Source organism: Megalobrama amblycephala, linkage group LG10 (genome assembly GCF_018812025.1).
Source record: "Megalobrama amblycephala isolate DHTTF-2021 linkage group LG10, ASM1881202v1, whole genome shotgun sequence".
NCBI classification, from domain to species: Eukaryota; Metazoa; Chordata; class Actinopteri; order Cypriniformes; family Xenocyprididae; genus Megalobrama; species Megalobrama amblycephala.
Window position 1 is genome coordinate 37,379,898 of NC_063053.1, and position 21,647 is coordinate 37,401,544.

Consider the following 21,647-nt stretch of genomic DNA (forward strand, 5'->3'; position numbering starts at 1 on the left):
CAGTAGATCGGGGCAGGCAGATATCATTCACAATCCAGGTAACAAGATAGTCCAAAGGTATGCAGCAGAGAATCATAACGGATAACAGACAGGATCGGTAACAGGCAGGCAGACAGACAGAATAACAACCATCGGAATTGTACACAAGGTTGAAAAAAGACTTGGCCATGATGTGTGGTGAATGAGAGTCTTTTATAGTCCGGTTAATGTGTTGCAGCTGGGTGTGGTGATTAGTGATTTGTGTGGAGTGTGTGCAGGTGACTGGCAGGGAGGATTATGGTAATTGGAGTCCGGGAAGTGACAGAAATCGGGACATAATGCCCCCCTCCCGGAAGGCACATCCTCGCGCCGTGGATGGAACAACCGGGGAGGTGGGGTGGGTGCCCTGGAGACCTACTGGTAGGTGAGGGTGTATGTACTGAAAGGTAAGGAGGTCTCCAGGGCAGGTCCTGGGACTGTAGGTGCCAAGGCGGGTCAGGAGCCTCGGTCAGGAGCCTCGGGTATCCACGGCAGTTCGGGAGCCTTGGGACGCCAAGGCGGGTCAGGAGTGTCAGATAGCCATGAGAGTTAGGGAGCCCTGGGACGCCAAGGCGGGTCAGGAGAGTCGGCCTGCCATAGTGGATCAGAGGCGGAGCGGCCATCTTGTCCGTAGACAAAGCAGGTCAGTAGCCATGGGCGGCCATGGCGGGTCAAAGCCCATGGGGGACCATGCAGGTCAGAGTTCGTGGGCGGCCATGGTGGGTAAGAAGCCGGCTCGTGGTGGGCCGGAGCTGGCTCGTCGAAGGCCGGAGCGGGCTTGTGGGCTGCTGGAGCGGGCTCTGGTGCGGAGTCTGGAGCTGACTTGGGCTCTGGTGCAGAGTCTGGAGCTGACTCGGGCTCTGGTGTGGAGTCTGGAGCGGCCTCAGGCTCTGGTGTGGAGTCTGGAGCTGATTCAGGCTCTGGTGCGGAGTCTGGAGCGGCCTTGGGCTCTGGGTCGGAGTCTGGAGCAGCCTCGGCGAAGGCTGGAGCGGGCTCGTGGATGGTTGGAGCGGGTTCGTGGAAGGCTGTTGCGGGCTCGAGAAAGACTGGAGCGGCCATCTTGTCCGTAGACACTGGCAGAGCGGCCATCTTGTCCGTAGACACTGGCAGAGCGGCCATCTTGTCCGTAGACACTGGCAGACTTGAGTGCGTAGCAACTGGCAGGGGCTTTGGAATTCCAGCTGTTCGTGCTGACGTCAGTGGTGGATCATCTACATTGGACAATAATCCTCTCCACTCTCGGACAGATCCAGAGATGTGACGTGACTCTGGGCGATCAGCGGAGAACTGATGCGACTCTGGCCGAATGGCGGAGAAGTGACGTGATTCTGGGCGTGACGTGACTCTGACTTGACTTTGCTCAGGAAGATCAGCTGTGACTTGACTTTGATCAGGACCCAGATAGCAAAATACAATCGCCTGCCGGAGACTTACCACTCGGCCCGCTTCAATCTGCTGCGATCGGGCCGGTTGCCTGGTGTACTCACTGCCCGATTCCGGCCCGAGTCAATCGCCCAGATAGCAAAAATCATCTGGCCCAGATCTGACCCAGACACTTCTTAAGTTCTGGCCCAGATCCATAAAACGGACTCGGGCCGGTGTCTTTTGGCACAACGGGCCAATACCGGCACGGATCCGTTTTTCCTCATCTGGACCAGCACTGGGCCAGCTCCGGACCAGATGTGGATTCCTTTATGCCGATTTGGGCCAAATGTGGGCCAGATCTGGTCCAGCTCTGTTCTGGATCTGGTCCAGAACCGTGCCGGATCAGGGCCAACTCATTTTGTATACAGTACCCCCCCTCCCCCCTCTAAATAGTATACATATCTAGAATTTCAAGAATCTTCTCATATACATGATTAAGTAATATTTTTTGTTAAGTTTTAACATGAAATACTTAGGCAATACAAAGTTTAAAGTACTGATTTAGATTTATAGACAATTAATGTACTGAACACTTTTTTTTTTTTACACTAAAATACTTATAATCTATTGTTAGCAACTACTTTACAGTAAACATACATTCAAAATACAATTGGACAGAGTACATTTGACATAATAAAGGGCTTTATCTTTTAATCCATCTTCTATTTATTTGGCATATTAAAACAAATACACAAAACAATGCAAAACAGTGGATCTTTTTCTTTTGATCATTTTTGCACAAGTACTCAAAGTTTATATAAAACACTTAAAGGGCACCTATTATGCCCCTTTTTACAAGATGTAATATTGGTCTTGGGTGTCCCCAGAATGTATTTGTGAAGTTTCAGCACAAAATACCCCACAGTTAATTTATTATAACCATTTGAAAATGTCATTTTTGGGGCCTGTTTTAAAAAGAGCTGTTTTGGTGTGTACCACCTTAAATATAAATGAGCTGCATATCCCCGCCCTGCCTTTGGATGAGGGCGTAACCTGCATACTTATGGCAATAAACAGTCGGTGAAGCAGAATGGCTGAGAGTGAGAGACCCGCTGTTTTCAATGGCATTCAGCCGTACATGTTTGAACCAGAATCAGACCCAGATGATGAAGAGACTCCGGCAGAAGAAACACAATTGAGAACGGAGCAGGACGTCTCTGAATGGTTATTTGATACATTTATGTACTTATAGAGTTTTAATCGCGTCCCCTTTGCAATTATGGATGTGCAACACACACACACACACACACACACACTGTGATAACTTTCGTGCAATTTTTTGAAACTACAAACACAAATACTGTGATAACGTTTGCTAAGTACGTTAGATACACACTATACAAACAAGGTTTAAATTATATACACAGACATTCTACGACGACGACAACAACTTTAGACGCATTTGTTATTGAATTGGCTGACATCGACTGAAATGACTATTTGCTCAAAAACCATTAAATACACTTACTTCTTCTGGAGGTGACGTTGGATCTAGAACAGTAGGCAACGATCCACACTTTAGGATTAACTTTGACGCAAGACCTGCTTTGAATTGACCCTCGTTCTCAAAACAGTCAAAAAATGATTCGCGCAAACATAAACGTATTTTGGAATTTTGAGTGGCGCCTTTCCTTCGTAAATAAAATCCATCCACTGCGTTTTCAGTGGCTCTGATGTCGGAAGTAAGTGAAAACTACTATGTTCATTATTACATCCCACAACAGAACACTTATGTTTTGACATTACCGGCTGTCGTTGAAACAATGGAGGATGGTTGACAGATCACCGACGGCGGGGTCTATGCCAAAACCAGATTGTCAATCAAACCACGTGGGTGGGGCTTAGCGCAATTCTACGTCACAGTGAGAGCAATCTTAGAACAGGGCGTTCTGAGACAGTGCTTATGAATTATTGAGATTGTAAAAAAACCACTGGGTGGATTTTTCTCATTCTAGGGTGGTTTTGCTCACACACTGCCAACACACATTTATGGTCAAACACCATGTAAAAGTGAATTTTGCATAATAGGTGCCCTTTAAGTGTCTCTACTTGCCATTAGTTCACCCCAAAATAAAACAATGTCATTATTTACTCACCTTCATTTTGTTCTACAACCGTAAGACTTTCATTCATCTTCGGGACACAAATGAAGATCTTTCTGATGAAATTCGAGAGCTTTCTGTTCCTGTTGAGGGCTATGCAACTACCACTCTGATGCTTAAAAAGTTCATAAAGACATTGTAAAACTAATCCATATAAATCGAGTGCTTTAGTCCAAAATTTTCTGAAGAGACACGAGCACTTTATATGATGAATGGATTGAATTTAGGATTTTATTCACATATAAGCATTTATCAACTCACACGTCAGTTGTGGTAAAGGGAAGCTATAAGGTTCATTCTTGTGTTACACAGCACGCTTGAGCATCAGCAAGAGGTTTGTTCATCATATAAAGTGATCGTTTAATCCAAATTCAAGACAATTTGGATTAAACCACTCAATTTATGGATTAGTTTGGCGATCTCTTTATGAACTTTGTAGTTGAAGTTCATAGAAGTGTAGAAGTGGTTGTTGTGTAGCTGTCAAAAGAGACTGAAATCTTTCAGATTTCATCAAAAAGATCTTCATTTTAGTTCCAAAGATGAAAAAGTATTACGAGTTTGGAACAAAATTAGATGAGTAATTAATGACAGAATTTTCATTTTTGGGTGAAATATCCCTTTAAAGGATTAGTTCACTTTCAATGAAAATTACCCCAAGCTTTACTCACCCTCAAGCCATTCTAGGTGTATATGACTTTCTGATGAACACAATCGGAGATATATTAAAGTATTAAGCTTGAGGGTGAGTAAAGCTTGGGGTAATTTTCATTTGAAAGTGAACTAATCATTTAAGTCTCTAGTTACATCATATTCACTAAGCTTAAAGGGATCATTCACCCAAAAATGAAAATTTAACGTTAATTTACTATCAGTAAAGAAGATTTTTAGCTGAAAATGTGGTCCTTGGTGGTTTGTATAATATAAAAGTATAATATAAAAGTCAATGGCTACAGTCAGTTGGAAACTCAAAAAAACATATACAGGCAAAACAAAAAGAATACCTGTGGCTCCGGATGATTCATAAGACCTCAATGTAACGTCAGCATCAGTCACAGGTATTAACTTTGTTTGGCCTGTAATATGTTTTTATGACTCTCAAAGTGACAGTAGCCATTGACTTGCATTATACGAATCACCAAGGACCACGCTAAAAATCGTTTGTGTAAACTGAAGAAAAAATGTCACCTACATCATGGATGGCTTGAGGGTGAGTAAATTAGCAGCAATTTTTCATTTTCCGGTGAACTATCCTTTAAAACACTGATACATGAACAGTTAAACAATCTCAAGACTTTTTTTAATGTATATTTAAAGAAGAAAAATATAGAAGAAATGGGGGGAAAAAAGCATACAAAAAATAATTTCATATAATGAACCATAAACATATCAAGAACCAATCAGGACAGGTCGGAAAACCATGGTATTACAAACCACTTCATATGTGCCGTTTAATTCCCATGAGGCATCTGCAGAAAAAAAAGAAGAAAGCTGTTAGATATTCATGTAATTGTCCCAGTAAATCAAGAATCTGACAGTTTTGAGGCTCGTCTGTATAAGCCTCTACTATTGCTGTGTGTAGTCAATTCTGACTCCACAATCGGTGGAGATGTAAGCCTCATTCAGACTGTCAGTCCAAATCCGATTTTTGTGCAAATCCGATTGGAATGTGATCATAAAGTGTGAACCACAAAACAAATTACATGAAATTACATGTGATTTTTACTAATCTGCTTTGAGCTACATTCATATGTGGTTTGAAATCATATTCAAATGTAATTTCTGGAAATCAGTTTCAGTTTGACCAATCTGATCAGATTTTGCATGGTTTATGTCACTTTCTCATGCCATGATCAGATTCCAATCGGATACACCAATAATTGTATTTAGACTGACAGTGTGAACATAGCCTTTGACACATCAGACAGGCTCTGTACTTTGTCTTTCAATTTCCCCTTCTCAATCTATGTTAAAGCATACCAAAGCAATCTAGTGCTATTGGTTTGATCACTCTGCTTTGGCTGAAATTTTGTTGACACTTATTTACGTCACACAAATGAACACCAACTTTAAACAACTGCTGCAAATTAAAGGATTAGTCCACTTTCAAGTAAAATGTTCCTGATAATTTACTCACCCCCCCGTCATCCAAGATGTACATGTCCTTCTTTCTTCAGTTGAAAAGAAATTAAGGTTTTTGATGAAAACATTCCAGGATTTTTCTCCTTATAGTGGACTTCAATGGCCTCCAAACGGTTGAAGGTCAAAATTACAGTTTCAGTGCAGCTTCAAAGAGCTTTAAACAATACCAGACGAGGAATAAGGGTCTTATCTAGCGAAACAATCAGTCATTTTAAAAAATAAATAAATAAAAATACAACTGTATAAGCTTTATAAACACAAATGATCATCTTGTACGTGCTTCCGCTTTCCTTATTCTTTAAAAAGCTTACGCTGTATGTCCTACACCTTCCCTATTCTACTTACGGAATGAACGCGGCGCCAATTCCATTTTTTTCTGTAAGTTGAATAGGGAAGGCGTAGGACATACAGTCTGTCTGGAACCACTGAAGTCCACTATAAGGAGAATAATCCTGGAATGTTTTCATCAAAAACCTTAATTTCTTTTCAACCGAAGAAAGAAAGACATGAACATCTTGGATGACATGGGGGTGAGTAAATTATCAGGAAAATTTGATTTTAAAGTGAACTAATCCTTTAAAATTACCAGAATAAAAAAATGTCACTCATCTATGTATCATTGTGATAAAAGTCTGTTCTCCTATACACATTTTTCACTGTTGTATCCAAGTAAAAAAACTAAATATGAAGTGTCTTCAAAATATTAATATAATGCTTTTCATATAATGTCTTCTAAAAAAATAAGACCAAATCCAAAATAAGCCCAGTCCACAGAAAATAATCTCTAAATGTAGAGATAATACTGTTCAGTATTATATAAATAAATGTGCTGCAACTGGGCTTGGCATACACTAACATGTGACAATACAAACTCAACTGCCCCTTTTTTCTTTATGAAGTCATTTACTATTGCTTATTGTAATGGTATGGTGAAGAAACACAACCCGCCACTATGCTCTATCTAGGTTCTATCTGAAATTTACCTCAGTTAAGGCCTCTTTGGCTTTGGCACATTCCTTCTGGCCACCGCCACAGTCAAAGGCAAGAATCTGCTGCACTGGTAGAGGGCTGGTTATTCCTTACAGCTCCTGTTGAGAAAAAAAATATATATGTGCAGTAAACATCTCCCACCTCCAGACTAATAAGCTCCTGAATCCTGATTGAAATCTCATCTGTAATGTAGATCAGTTAAAGAATAAACAGGTATATAAAGAATTTAAATAATAATTTAAATTTAGCAGAATCATTTAATATGCCGATTTGGTGCTCATGCAAAATTTCTAATTATTATCAATGTTGAAAATGGTTGTGCTGCTTAACATTTTTGTGGAAATGGTGATACTTTTTTCAGGATTCTTTGATGATTAGAAAATGTTAATTTATTTGCATTTATTGAATTAAGTTTATTACAAAATTTACTAAATAGATTTTTTTTTGTTATAAATGTCATCATTTAGGGTTGACTGTCACTTTTGATCGATTTAAAGTGTCCTTGATGAAGTATTAATTTCTTTTTAATCTTACCACAAATGTTTGAATGATATAATTGTTTCCACAAAAATATAAAGCAACACAACTGTTTTGAATACTGATAATAATCATAAATGTTTCTTGAGCATCAAATCAGCACATTAGAATGATTTCTGAAGGATCATGTGACACTGTAGACTGGGGTAATGATGCTGAAAATTCAGCTTTGATCACAGGAATAAATTATATTTTACTATAGAATGCAGGTTAATAATATTTCACAATATTACTGTTTTTACTGTATGTTTGATTAAATAAATGCAGCCTTGGTGTGGAGAAGAGACTATATCATTAGTTAAGAATGAACCACTTCTACATCATTTATTATAATAAATGATGTATTATAATTATAATCATTGTTAATGTTAATTTCCACATTTACAAATATATTAAATTCTAATGTTGTATTTGTTAACATTAGTTAATGCACTGTGAAGTAACATGAACAATGGACAACTGTATTTTTATTAGCTAACGTTAACAAAGATTAACAAATAACTATGTAATGTTAATGGTTAATTCATGTTATAAACTAAGAAATGAACCCTTGTTGTAAAGTAGGGGTCTGCGATAGGCCTTAGCTAGCTTAAGTTAACGCTAGCTTATCACTAGCATTACCACGCAATTAAAACTTAGTCAAAATTAAAGCAGTTAAAATTCGTCAGTTATATAATTAAGTTATAATCCTCTGGATCGTCTGCATGTTAGCGTGCCCTCTGCTAACATTAGAGTTAACTAACATTACGATTCAATACCGATATAATAAGCAATAAAACTCCAAACCTTAAGTTTAAACTTTAAGCCAACGAGTACACAATATAATTAATAATAAATTAATTCATTAATAGAACAGTTTGACTTTGGTGATGTTTTTGAAGTAGGATACCGACCGAGCACCGTCTGTGGCTGCCTCCTTCTAAACTCCAGAAAAAAATTCGCGCGCTCGTTTCCACGGATACGGGCCGAATCTTGCGAGAAGGAGGTCTCTGCGGAACAAAAAGGGGCGGTTACCAATTTTGGGGTGTTGTCACACTGGAATAGGTCTTTACCTGATTTGCTCAAATCGAGTGGGAGATTTCCGGAAAAACAATAAGAGATACTGTATATGAATGTAAGTGTATTGTTTAAGCTGTTTAACAGTTGTTTAACGTTTCTTTTGCGTGAATATGCTTGCTAGCCCGTTTTAAAAAAGCTCCAAACAATCTACTTTCAATCACTTCTTGCGATAACTAGGCCTATTATTAGCAAACATTCTATATTTGATGAATCTGTTGGTCACTTGATTTTTTATTTTTATTTTTTTTTTAGTTTAAAGTCTTCGTCATCATTTAAGGTTACCACATTTTCTTTATTTTAATGCTTACACGAGTAATGCATTAATGCATGAAGCTCATACTTATACAATATACGCTGAGACAGTCATGTGTTTCTGTGTGGTTGATAGCCTATAAAAAACAATTACAAACATTGAAATTAAAGTTATAAATCGCAAGCACTGTCTAGCCTATACGTTCTCTCTGCTCATCTGTTAACTATAGTGCAGTTGTTATGTCACTTTAATAGCTTTTATGACGAAGGTTTACACTATGCACGTGAAATTTGGCATGCGAGAGATTAAAGAAAATAGGCTGTTGATCTCGTGTCATTGCGTGGGAAATATCTAGCCTTAAGAAACTATTTGACTAATGATAATTCTTGTAGCCCCCAGTGAAAAATACTGTAAATACGGTAGTGTTTTTGAACCATACTAAAGTGAATTAATTTGCTGTGGTAATTCTATAGGATATTGCTTTGGTAATATAACAACTATAGTAATATAAACAAATTACGTTACCATACTTGTTTTCTTTAAACTATATTATACTACAATACACGCAGTTTACTGTAGTAAAAACCAAACAGCCTATGCTATAAGCATTTATTAACAAAGTATTGTAAATACTACAATATACACAGTATATTACTATTCACTATAGTATGATTCAAAAACAATACTATTTAAACTACTATCAATAACTATAGTATTTTTTTTACCTGGACCATGTCCATCCTCAAATGACGCCGATTGGATAAGTTCAGACAAATGACTAAATGTGTAGCCTATGTAAAATATAGACTACAGTAGCCATAATTGTGACAATTATATCCCGTGTAATTATTTGTAGTTTATGCAAAATAACAATAATAATAAATAAATAAGCAATAAAAAACGGAGTAGGCTAATCATAAAACTTGCTTAAATAATATATTTCGCCCTCTCGAGCTATAAGCTACAGGCCCTGTAAAATAGTTCATACTCTTCAAAATATATGTAAAGTAATATGTTTCCATATAGCCAGGCACTCGGGAAAAACGCATGTTTCCCTGTTACGGAAGTCAAGCATGCAGCAATATTGAATTTATTTATTTCTCATTATCTCGACATAATTGTTTCTCGTGATCTAAACATTAAAAGTTTGTAGTTGCGATCATGAGAAAACAAGAAAAATATCAAATAATAATGAATGGCCTTTCAGGCTTCTGTACTTTAAAAAAAAAAACGCCTATCCCGGCTTCCGTACTTTTTTGGTTGGATCGTTAATAACGCCTCTCCCAGTTAGAAAACACCCCAAAATTGGGATACGCCCCTCTTTTGTTCCGCAGAGACCTATACTTGAATCTTGCGACTGTTATTCCCGCCCACGGAAACCGGGACCGGGCTGGATCCGTTTTAGAGCAGTGAAACGGAGGTGACTGTAACGCGGATTTGCCGCCCATATGAAAAAAACCTGTATGTTTCATATACAGCAACCATATTCCTTACTCAAATCAGCCAGCATTTCCGTATGTGTTTCATATAAGTCCAATACATGTCATATACAAAATCAGACCGATTATGGCCACTTTCATACTAAAAAGCACACATACAACTTATATGGGATTTTTTGGTCATACATGAATACTGTAAAATTTTTATATGAGTTTCACATGACAACAGTATGTAATAGTATATGATATTAGTAGAAAATGTGTATGAATGTCAGTAAATTTCCTATACAAATCATTTAAAATTCTTGATTGGATCATATGCAAGTCATATAGGATTCATTTAAATTTTGCATCTGTAAGATCAACAGATCCTCAGATACTTTGATCTCCTGAGATATGGACAGCACAAACGCATACAGCCATTTGTCTCCACACCCCACAGCGTGAAGTTGCGGGAAGGCTTCTTTCCATCCTGTCCTTCCTTCGCATTTGCTCCTTCTCCCCCACTTCCTTCCCTTTACACATTCTTCCCATCACTCAGTTCACTTAAAAAGATTATATACAAATTATAATGTTCTGTCAATGCAAATGAATTAACAGTCATGTTTGGTATCATTTGAAATGTCTCAATGCAACTGGTACAATGGTCTCGTCTACATAAAAGTAAACCAAAGGTATTAAAGGTTTTAAGAGTTTAGAGATACTTTGGTTGCAACCATGGGTGTGCCTCTTTCCCAGGGTCTTTCATCTAAATTACCTCCTGTTCCACAGCAAGGTGCGAACCCCTGAGGTCTGTGACCCTAGTCAATGCAAATTCTGATTGTAAGTTCATGCCCCACATTGGGGGATGTTTTGTCTTGGTCTGAGTATTTAAAGAAATGTTGCAAAAGGCTCAGGGCGCTTCTGTATTCAGACGTGCCCTCATTGCTGGGTGTCTAGGACACTCAGCAGTGTGTATTTTCCTAATGTCAGGTATGCATCTTACTCTATTTCTGAGCATTTGATGTTTGGTATTGATCACCTTTGAATTGATTATGTAATTGGCATGATACATTTACCTGACTAATAAATTGTCACATTTGATTTATTCTGACTTACTCTGAAATTATTGACTTCAGTAGATTACGATGTATCCATTGTTACCGCAAATCTGCGTCAGGTTAGTAACGGACTAAAGTCCAGTTGAGTGGAGCATAGGGCACACTAACTGTGATTTTAGAGCTCCGACTAACGCTTGGCATTAGTTCAAGTGTACTTAGACTGTAAAGGCTAAAAAGGGAATTCCGTTTAGGACATCTAATCGACCAACCTAAATAGGGTGAGCCTTACCTCTGTTTATTGTAATGTTACTCTAGCTAAGTGTACATGAGAAATCATGGCATAACCAAACCAAAGCTACTATAAGAGAAGTAATATTGGTCGGCTTACCTGTAGTAGTGGTTATGACCTCTGACTAGAGTTAGTGTTACTTTAATTCAAGTGTATACAGATCTATGGGGACTACACAAATACTTTTAGAGAAAGCAAGCATGAGAGCGGCACTCTATTAGTATAGTCAATTACCTCTGTCTAGTGACCAAGACTGACAAGTTTGTGATCGTGGGCCCGCATATTAATGAATGGCCAGTGCGAGGACCCTGTGCGACACTGAGAACCGAATGAACGAGTATAATAAGAGTAAAGAGTTAAATAGAATATTCAAATGTAAAGCTAAATTATTATACAAATGACCAATAATCAATTGACATTCTAAACTAAATTCAAGGTCATAATAACATGGAGTCAGATAAAGGAATATTTGGAATTAAACTACTTTGCCACGCTGAAAAGACGGAACGCGCAAGAAACCTTCCCCGCCCAGTGGGAAACCGCCATTGGGCCGATTGGGCGGGCCTTACACATCATTTGCTCATATGAATTTTATACAGATTTTATATGTTTCCACCCAATTCCTCATATCTCTACATATAATTATCTTACATGATTTCATTAAATATTACAATATCTCTGCATATACAAATCATATATGATTTCAGTCAATTACTTGCACAAATTTGCATCAGAAATACTTTTATTTCAACACAATCAAAGGGACACAATTAAATTATACTCCACAAGAGTCATTTAAAATTACAACTTGATATCAAACTGAACTTTGTGAAGACAACACACACATCCCAACAACAACAACAAAATACCTTGAACACACTGTCATGGCTATCAATCATCAAACACCATTAAGGTTTTCAGATATTTTTGTGTTTTCTTCCCTCTAATTTCAGTAAGTTTGGCATTATTTGCTGTACCAATGCTGGCAGGCACCACATGAGGACACTTTCTGCAACGTTGCTCCTGTGAGACAAACAAATAAAAGGCAAACATTGCTATTGTTAGGAAGCAAAGTGGCCCACAGTCCATGACTACATATCAAGTTAGACAAATCAACAGCAGCATGTTTGGGGATCTGGACTTCCAAATGAACCAGAAAGTTGTGAGTTTGACAGGAATTGGCACTATTGTGGCACTGAGCAAGACACTTAAAAGATTATTTCACTTTGAAATTAAAATTATCCCAAGCTTTACTCACCCTCAAGCCATCCTAGGTGTATATGACTTTCTTCTTTCTGATGAACATAATCTGAGAAATATTATTAAAATATCCTGACACATCAAAGCTTTATTATGGCAGTGAACAGGATCAACGAGTATGAGCTGAAGAAAGTGTCTCCATCCACATCCATCATAAACATACTCCACACGACTCCAGGGTTTAATAAAGGCCTTCTGAAGTGAAGCGATGCATTTGTGTAAAAGAAATATCCATATTTAAACAAGTTATGAAGTAAAATATCTAGCTTCCGCCTTCCGTATTCAACGTACAAAGAAAGTGTAAAACTCTTGCAGTTCACAAAGCTTACGCTACATCCTACACCTTCCCTATTAAACTTACGGAAAAAGTGTAACTGACATGATCACAATTTACACTTTCGTAACTTGAATATGGATTGTCCCAGCCAACATGTATATGTGGGCCCCACATGGTATATGCTTGGGCTACATGGGTACCAAGTGGGCATGGTCCCATAATGGGCATCTTATCTGGGGCCCACATGGGTCAGCCAAGTAGGTCGCACATGGGCAAAAACAGGTGGGCTCCCTATGTGGGTCCTAGCTGGGTCATTAATGGGAAATGAGTGCATGGGCTCAAAATGGGCAACACAAATGGGACCATCTTGGCCAAACCATATGGGTCAAACATGGGCAAACACAATCAGTCCCATGTAGGATGTCTACATGGGCCCAAGGTAGTACCCACATAGGTAATCTCTATATGGGATCTGAATGGGGAAATGCATATGGGGCCCTCTTAGCCAAACCATATGGGTCAAACATGGGCAAACACAATAAGTCCCATGTAGGATGTCTACATGGGCCCAAGGTAGTACCCACATAGGTAATCTATATATGAGATCTGAATGGGGAAATGCATATTGGGCCCGCATGGCCAAACGATATGGGTCAAACATGGGCAAACACAATAAGTCCCATGTAGGATGTCTACATGGGCCCAAGGTAGTACCCACAAAGGTAATCTATATATGGGATCTGAATGGGGAAATGCATATTGGGCCCGCATGGCCAAACGATATGGGTCAAACATGGGCAAACACAATAAGTCCCATGTAGGATGTCTACATGGGCCCAAGGTAGTACCCACATAGGTAATCTCTATATGGGATCTGAATGGGGAAATGCATATGGGGCCCTCTTAGCCAAACCATATGGGTCAAACATGGGCAAACACAATAAGTCCCATGTAGGATGTCTACATGGGCCCAAGGTAGTACCCACATAGGTAATCTATATATGGGATCTGAATGGGGAAATGCATATTGGGCCCGCATGGCCAAACGATATGGGTCAAACATGGGCAAACACAATAAGTCCCATGTAGGATGTCTACATGGGCCCAAGGTAGTACCCACATAGGTAATCTCTATATGGGATCTGAATGGGGAAATGCATATGGGGCCCTCTTAGCCAAACCATATGGGTCAAACATGGGCAAACACAATAAGTCCCATGTAGGATGTCTACATGGGCCCAAGGTCGTACCCACAAAGGTAATCTATATATGGGATCTGAATGGGGAAATGCATATTGGGCCCGCATGGCCAAACGATATGGGTCAAACACGGGCAAACACAATAAGTCCCATGTAGGATGTCTACATGGGCCCAAGGTAGTACCCACATAGGTAATCTCTATATGGGAACTGAATGGGGAAATGCATATGGGGCCCTCTTGGCCAAACAATATGGGTCAAACATGGGCAAACACAATCAGTCCCATGTAGGATGTCTACATGGGCCCAAGGTAGTACCCACATAGGTAATCTATATATGGGATCTGAATGGGGAAATGCATATTGGGCCCGCATGGCCAAACGATATGGGTCAAACATGGGCAAACACAATAAGTCCCATGTAGGATGTCTACATGGGCCCAAGGTAGTACCCACATAGGTAATCTCTATATGGGATCTGAATGGGGAAATGCATATGGGGCCCTCTTAGCCAAACCATATGGGTCAAACATGGGCAAACACAATAAGTCCCATGTAGGATGTCTACATGGGCCCAAGGTAGTACCCACATAGGTAATCTATATATGGGATCTGAATGGGGAAATGCATATTGGGCCCGCATGGCCAAACGATATGGGTCAAACATGGGCAAACACAATAAGTCCCATGTAGGATGTCTACATGGGCCCAAGGTAGTACCCACATAGGTAATCTCTATATGGGATCTGAATGGGGAAATGCATATGGGGCCCTCTTAGCCAAACCATATGGGTCAAACATGGGCAAACACAATAAGTCCCATGTAGGATGTCTACATGGGCCCAAGGTAGTACCCACAAAGGTAATCTATATATGGGATCTGAATGGGGAAATGCATATTGGGCCCGCATGGCCAAACGATATGGGTCAAACATGGGCAAACACAATAAGTCCCATGTAGGATGTCTACATGGGCCCAAGGTAGTACCCACATAGGTAATCTCTATATGGGAACTGAATGGGGAAATGCATATGGGGCCCTCTTGGCCAAACAATATGGGTCAAACATGGGCAAACACAATCAGTCCCATGTAGGATGTCTACATGGGCCCAAGGTAGTACCCACATAGGTAATCTATATATGGGATCTGAATGGGGAAATGCATATTGGGCCCGCATGGCCAAACGATATGGGTCAAACATGGGCAAACACAATAAGTCCCATGTAGGATGTCTACATGGGCCCAAGGTAGTACCCACATAGGTAATCTATATATGGGAACTGAATGGGGAAATGCATATGGGGCCCTCTTGGCCAAACAATATGGGTCAAACATGGGCAAACACAATAAGTCCCATGTAGGATGTCTACATGGGCCCAAGGTAGTACCCACATAGGTAATCTATATATGGGATCTGAATGGGGAAATGCATATTGGGCCCGCATGGCCAAACGATATGGGTCAAACATGGGCAAACACAATAAGTCCCATGTAGGATGTCTACATGGGCCCAAGGTAGTACCCACATAGGTAATCTCTATATGGGAACTGAATGGGGAAATGCATATGGGGCCCTCTTGGCCAAACCATATGGGTCAAACATGGGCAAACACAATAAGTCCCATGTAGGATGTCTACATGGGCCCAAGGTAGTACCCACATAGTTAATCTCTATATGGGATCTGAATGGGGAAATGCATATGGGGCCCTCTTAGCCAAACCATATGGGTCAAACATGGGCAAACACAATAAGTCCCATGTAGGATGTCTACATGGGCCCAAGGTAGTACCCACATAGGTAATCTCTATATGGGATCTGAATGGGGAAATGCATATGGGGCCCTCTTGGCCAAACAATATGGGTAAAACATGGGCAAACACAATCAGTCCCATGTAGGCTGTCTTAGTGCTGTAGTACTCGAATCCGGTCTCGGACTCGAGTCTGGACTCGAGACGTTTTTCTTTTGTCTTGGACTTGTCTCGGACTCGTTGGTATTTGCACTCTGACTTGTCTCGGACTTGGTCATTGGTCTCGCCGAAAGTTCTAGTTGGTCTCGACCGAGTCCAGCAGGTCAGTCTCACTTCTTTCCAGTTCCGAGCCGATCCGTTGTTAACAGCGGCGCCGCACAGGCAATAACGTCAGCCGTGTGTTCTTGCTCTCTTCTCTCCGGCGGTGAAGTGACACCTGCGCGGGCACCTCCTCTCTCTCACTCGTCTCATTCGCTCCGGTTCCCACAGGTTTCGCGCTCAGACCAAAAGCGCACGCACCACTAATCTATATTAGTGGACCGAACAAGCCACGCTCAGTCTCAAACAGAGACAGAAGTCAAACAGAGTCACAAGTACCAAAATGAGTGACTTACTGTGCTTAAAAGGTCAAAAATGTGCCTGCCTTGGTGATCACAGTCCATTTTGGATCATTAAATAGCTAAGAAAGAGAACGCATGTTGTGTAACGGTATTGGGTCGGTTCATAAACTCTTAAAGGGACAGCAGTCCAATATTCCTGCTGCTCTCTGTCATGTTATTTAAAGGGGCTCTATGTAAGATTTTTACTTTAATAAAGCATAAAAATATCCCAATATGTTTGCAGATATTTAAAAAACATGCTAAGTTCACCTACTTGTTTCTCAGAAAAACAAAGCTACAGCCAGATATTCTACTTTGAAAATGTGCGTTCCGTGTCGGAATGTCTGTTTTTGTTTTGGTCTGTGCGAAACCTTGTGCTGCAGTTTATCCAATAGTATTTCGACATCACAGGTTGCCAGTTGGCGGAAAACACCGCGTATTGCAGCCATGGAAACCAGCAAACAAACTGGGTCAGAGAATCAGGCAATAATGTCAGCTGCACGTTCTCGCTCTCTTCTCTGTCACGGTGAAGTGACACACATCCGCGTGGGTGCCTCCTCTCTCTCTCTCGTCTCATTCGCTCCGGTTAAGTAGTGCTTGTATTGTGCATAATTTCAGTCAATACCCGCAGGTTTCGCGCTCACACCAAAAGCGCGCGCACCACTGATTTATATTAGTGGAGCGAACAAGCCACGCTCAGTCTTCAGAGACAGAAGTCGAACAGAGTCACAAGTACCAAAATAAGCGCCTTCCTGCGCTTAAACTGTCAAATACATACAAAAGTATGTCAAAACCAGCGGCACAGGCAATCTTGGCGAGTACACAGATAAACACAGTCAGTTTTTAATCATTAAATAGCTAAGAAAGTGAACTCATGTCGTGTGTAACAGTATTGGGTCCATTGAACACCGTTCATAAACCCTTAAAGAAACAGCAGTCCAATATTCCTGCTGCTGTCTGTCATGTTAATCAAAGAACAAAAGACAAAGAAAATCACTTTCTGCTCTTGACTGAATACGTTTTATAACTTTAATAGTAAGAATTATTTGCAATAAAGACTACAGAAATTAAGGTAACCAATGCAAAATAACACAATGTGTTATTTTACATTTGATTACTTTAATTTCTGTAGTATTTCTTACCTGAATAAAAACCCAGTTAACCCGAAAAACTTAGTTTCATAGCTCTCTTTATTCTATTGCATTTATTTGAGCTGTTTATATTTTATTACTGACTTTTACTTGTTTTTTTTAATGAAAATAAAACTCTGAATTGAAGAAAAGTAGATTTTTGTTTGTATATGTTGTCATTTATGCAGGGGCGGATCTAGAAAATTATTTATAGGGTGGCAAAGGGGTGGCATGAGGTCTATGAGGGGTGGCAACACCAAAACAAACGCCCATGCATAGTTTTTTGGAGATTTATGGCTTGACATACACAATTGTGTTCACAAACATTGCATTACCAAAATAAATAACAAGATTTCAATATCCATCATGGCACCAAGTAAAGGCACTATATGAAAAACATCAACATATTTAAAATGAGTCTGACCTTGTATCACTAAAGGAGATGAGCAGTTTTATTAATATTACACAGGTTACTTCGATGGCATAAATCACATGTTTTAGTGCAAGTTAAAGAACAACAAAAACTAGTTTTTTGCAAACAATTTTTGAGTTTCTGTTATTAACAGAGGTGGGAATGTCTGTGTGTGTTCACCCAAAACACCCTTTCAACTACATACTCTAGCAACACCCCAGCAATTGCAGCAAGAGCCTAGCAACCACCCAGAATCTCCTAGCAACCACCTAGCAACACTTTAGCAATCACCTAGAACATCTATATTCTGGCCTAACTGACCAAACTATTTATGTTTTTTAAACAAGATTTTAAGTTGGCTTTATGACAAGCCAGCATAAATTTGTCTTTGAAACTTTTAATCTAGTTGAAATGAAACAATTCAACATTTTCTCACAACTATAAACACAATCTCAAAACTATGCACCAACTTGTACAAACCTCAAACTTCCAGGTCAAAATAAAATGTTTTAGTCAAAAACTTATTCTTGTCTAACAAAATCAAACTTTGGCCTCAGATGACACACAAAACTTAACAAATACACAGACTACTGCACTGCCCAGTGAACACTAGTGAGATCAATTCATATAACACTAACAAAAATACTGCTTACTGGGATTCAGGAATTATTTTGCAGCTCACTGTCTACTACACTATACAAAAATAAATTTACAGATACAGTAAAATACAGCAGGGGGGTTGTTCTTACGCACGCGCTCATTTCAAAAACTCACTAACAGTCTTTGGTTTCTCAGTCGACGAAAAGATCCTCTTTAGCACCTTTAACCTGAAAAGCTTTCATAGCTCTCTATTCTATTGCATTTATTTGTGCTGTTGTTTGCAATTTTTTTATTTGTTTTTATTTTATTACTGAGTTTTACTTTTTTTATCAAAATAAAACTTTGCATTGAAGAAAAGTAGATTTTTGTTTGTATATGCTGTCAATTATAGTTCTTAGAAAGAAAATCGGAATCGGTAAAAATAGGTATAGGCAGATCACACTATTAAAAAATCTGAAATCGGAATCGGCCAAGAAAATTCTCTAGTTCCAACTAAAGCCACAGCAGAACTGAGACTCATATCGATGTTTTGTGAACGAATCATGGCTGTGAAAAAACCATGAGAGTCAATGATTCAATTACCCTTTCAAAAATACCGGCACTTGCGTCGTTACTGAATGAATGAATGAATGAATGAATGACTCAATGACCCACTCATTAAGACAATGACTTACTGCCACTGAAAATGTGAAATTGCACTTCAGCTTTATGTGAATTTAGTGAAATTGCTATACATAAAGTAAATAAAATGGCCTTATTTGATCCTACAGTGTTGCTACTCTGCACATGCTTTTTGATCATTAATAATAATGCAAAATGATTATCTTAGAATAGAAGATATGCTGTGTCACGCATCATATAAATTATCAATAGTTATGTACGTGGTCTTGAAGAGGATTCTTTTTTTTCCTGTCTCTGTCTTGACTGTCTCATTTGGACTCGGACTTGACTTGGACTCAAACCTTTTGGACTTGGACTTGACTTGGACTCGACAAAGGTGGACTTGACTACAGCCCTAGGCTGTCTACATGGGCCCAAGGTAGTACCCACATAGGTAATCTCTATATGGGATCTGAATGGGGAAATGCATATTGGGCCCGCATGGCCAAAACATATGGGTCAAACATGGGCAAACACAACAAGTCCCATGTAGGCTGTCTACATGGGCCCAAGGTAGTACCCACATAGGTAATCTCTATATGGGATCTGAATGGGGAAATACATATTGGGCCCACATGGCCAAACGATATGGGTCAAACATGGGCAAACACAATAAGTCCCATGTAGGATGTCTACATGGGCCCAAGGTAGTACCCACATAGGTAATCTCTATATGGGATCTGAATGGGGAAATGCATATTGGGCCCGCATGGCCAAAACATATGAGTCAAACATGGGCAAACACAACAAGTCCCATGTAGGCTGTCTACATGGGCCCAAGGTAGTACCCACATAGGTAATCTCTATATGGGATCTGAATGGGGAAATACATATTGGGCCCGCATGGCCAAACGATATGGGTCAAACATGGGCAAACACAATAAGTCCCATGTAGGATGTCTACATGGGCCCAAGGTAGTACCCACATAGGTAATCTCTATATGGGATCTGAATGGGGAAATGCATATGGGGCCCTCTTGGCCAAACCATATGGGTCAAACATGGGCAAAGGGTTATTTTCACTAGTGACAATGTTAGTTTCTGATATCATGAATGTGATTGTTACTAGTAAGAAAGCCATTTTAGATATCTGAAATTATATTAGAAATACATTTTCAGATATCAAAAATATTTACCAGTAACAATTCAATTGTTGATATCAAGAACTAACATTTCAACTAGTGACAATTGAATTCTTGTTATCAAAAATTTGCATTTTACTAGTAGCAATGTAATTATTGATATCAAAAAATATGATTTTTACTAGTAAGAATTGTATTTCTAATATGTGAAATTGGAATTTCAACTAGTAAGAAATCAATTCTTGATATCAACAATTGAATTTGAATGGCAGCCTATGGTGACATTTCACTTGTGAAAATACAATTACAGATATCAAGAATTCTAGTTTTTACTAGTGGAAATTCAAATGTTGATATCAAGAATTAACATTGTTACTAGTGGAAATGTAATTCTTGATATCAACAACTGAATTGTTGATATCAATAATTGAATTGTTGATATCAAGAAGTAACATTGTTACTAGTGGAAATGTAATTCTTGATATCAAAAATTGAATTGTTGATATCAAGAATTCTCCTGAGAATAAAAGTCAAAACGGCTTGCCATAAAACATCAATGGAACTACATGATATTATGTATTATTTACCTAAGAACATTGGTTAGATATGTTTAATATTAACAGGATGGAGGGGAATTAAGGAAAACAGGAACTGGATTGTTCATAGTGTGAAAACGGGAAAAAACATAGAATTTATTTTATCATTATAGCTCCTTTACTGAACATCATTCTTACATGAGTGAAGACTTTCATTGTTTGATGGATTAAATGAAATCAGCATGCTTTTTAGTGCGTCTGATGGAGCTGACACAAATTAAGTTATGAAGTGAATAAATGTTAATATTTAGAAAAAATATTTTCATGAAAACCTACCACATATGGTTCATTATCTGAGACCAGTGATTGGGAGATCAGTGTTGGCTTGGGGGTAATGCATTAATTTGAGTAACATAATCAGATGACTTTTTTTCAAGCAGCTAACTAGTAAAGCAGCTAACAGCTAACTAGTAAAGTAACACATTACTTTTAAATTTACAACAAAATATATGAGTTACTTTTTCAAATTTATTGACTGAAAGGCAGCTCTCCCAGTGTTGATAGGAATCGGGAGTAGCCTAAGTGGGTGTTGTGTGCTGTGTAATGGTTACTGTAATTTTAAAATAAATTTGAGCAGACATTTACTCATCTCACTTGCAAAAACAACAAAACAAAAGACAGATTCAATATTACTCAAATTTGATGAAGAATCTTCTTTGATGAAGATCACAATTTTATGACAAATTAATGCAGTCTTTTTTCTTTTTTTTTTGCTATTTATGCAAAGGTAATATAAAGTTATATAGTTTTATAAATGTACATCCCTTTAAAAAAAAGAAAAATATAAAA

The 21,647-nt window shown here is 38.9% G+C and overlaps 1 long non-coding RNA gene across 1 annotated transcript; it reads right to left on the reverse strand.

Moving 5' to 3' along the window:
- Positions 1 to 4,221: 4,221 nt before the first annotated feature.
- LOC125277664 lies at positions 4,222 to 8,193 on the reverse strand. The gene is made up of 3 exons (XR_007186962.1): positions 8,105 to 8,193; positions 6,668 to 6,772; positions 4,222 to 5,011 (listed from the first exon to the last, which is right to left on the reverse strand). It is a non-coding gene; the product is annotated as an uncharacterized LOC125277664 (long non-coding RNA).
- Positions 8,194 to 21,647: the final 13,454 nt, after the last annotated feature.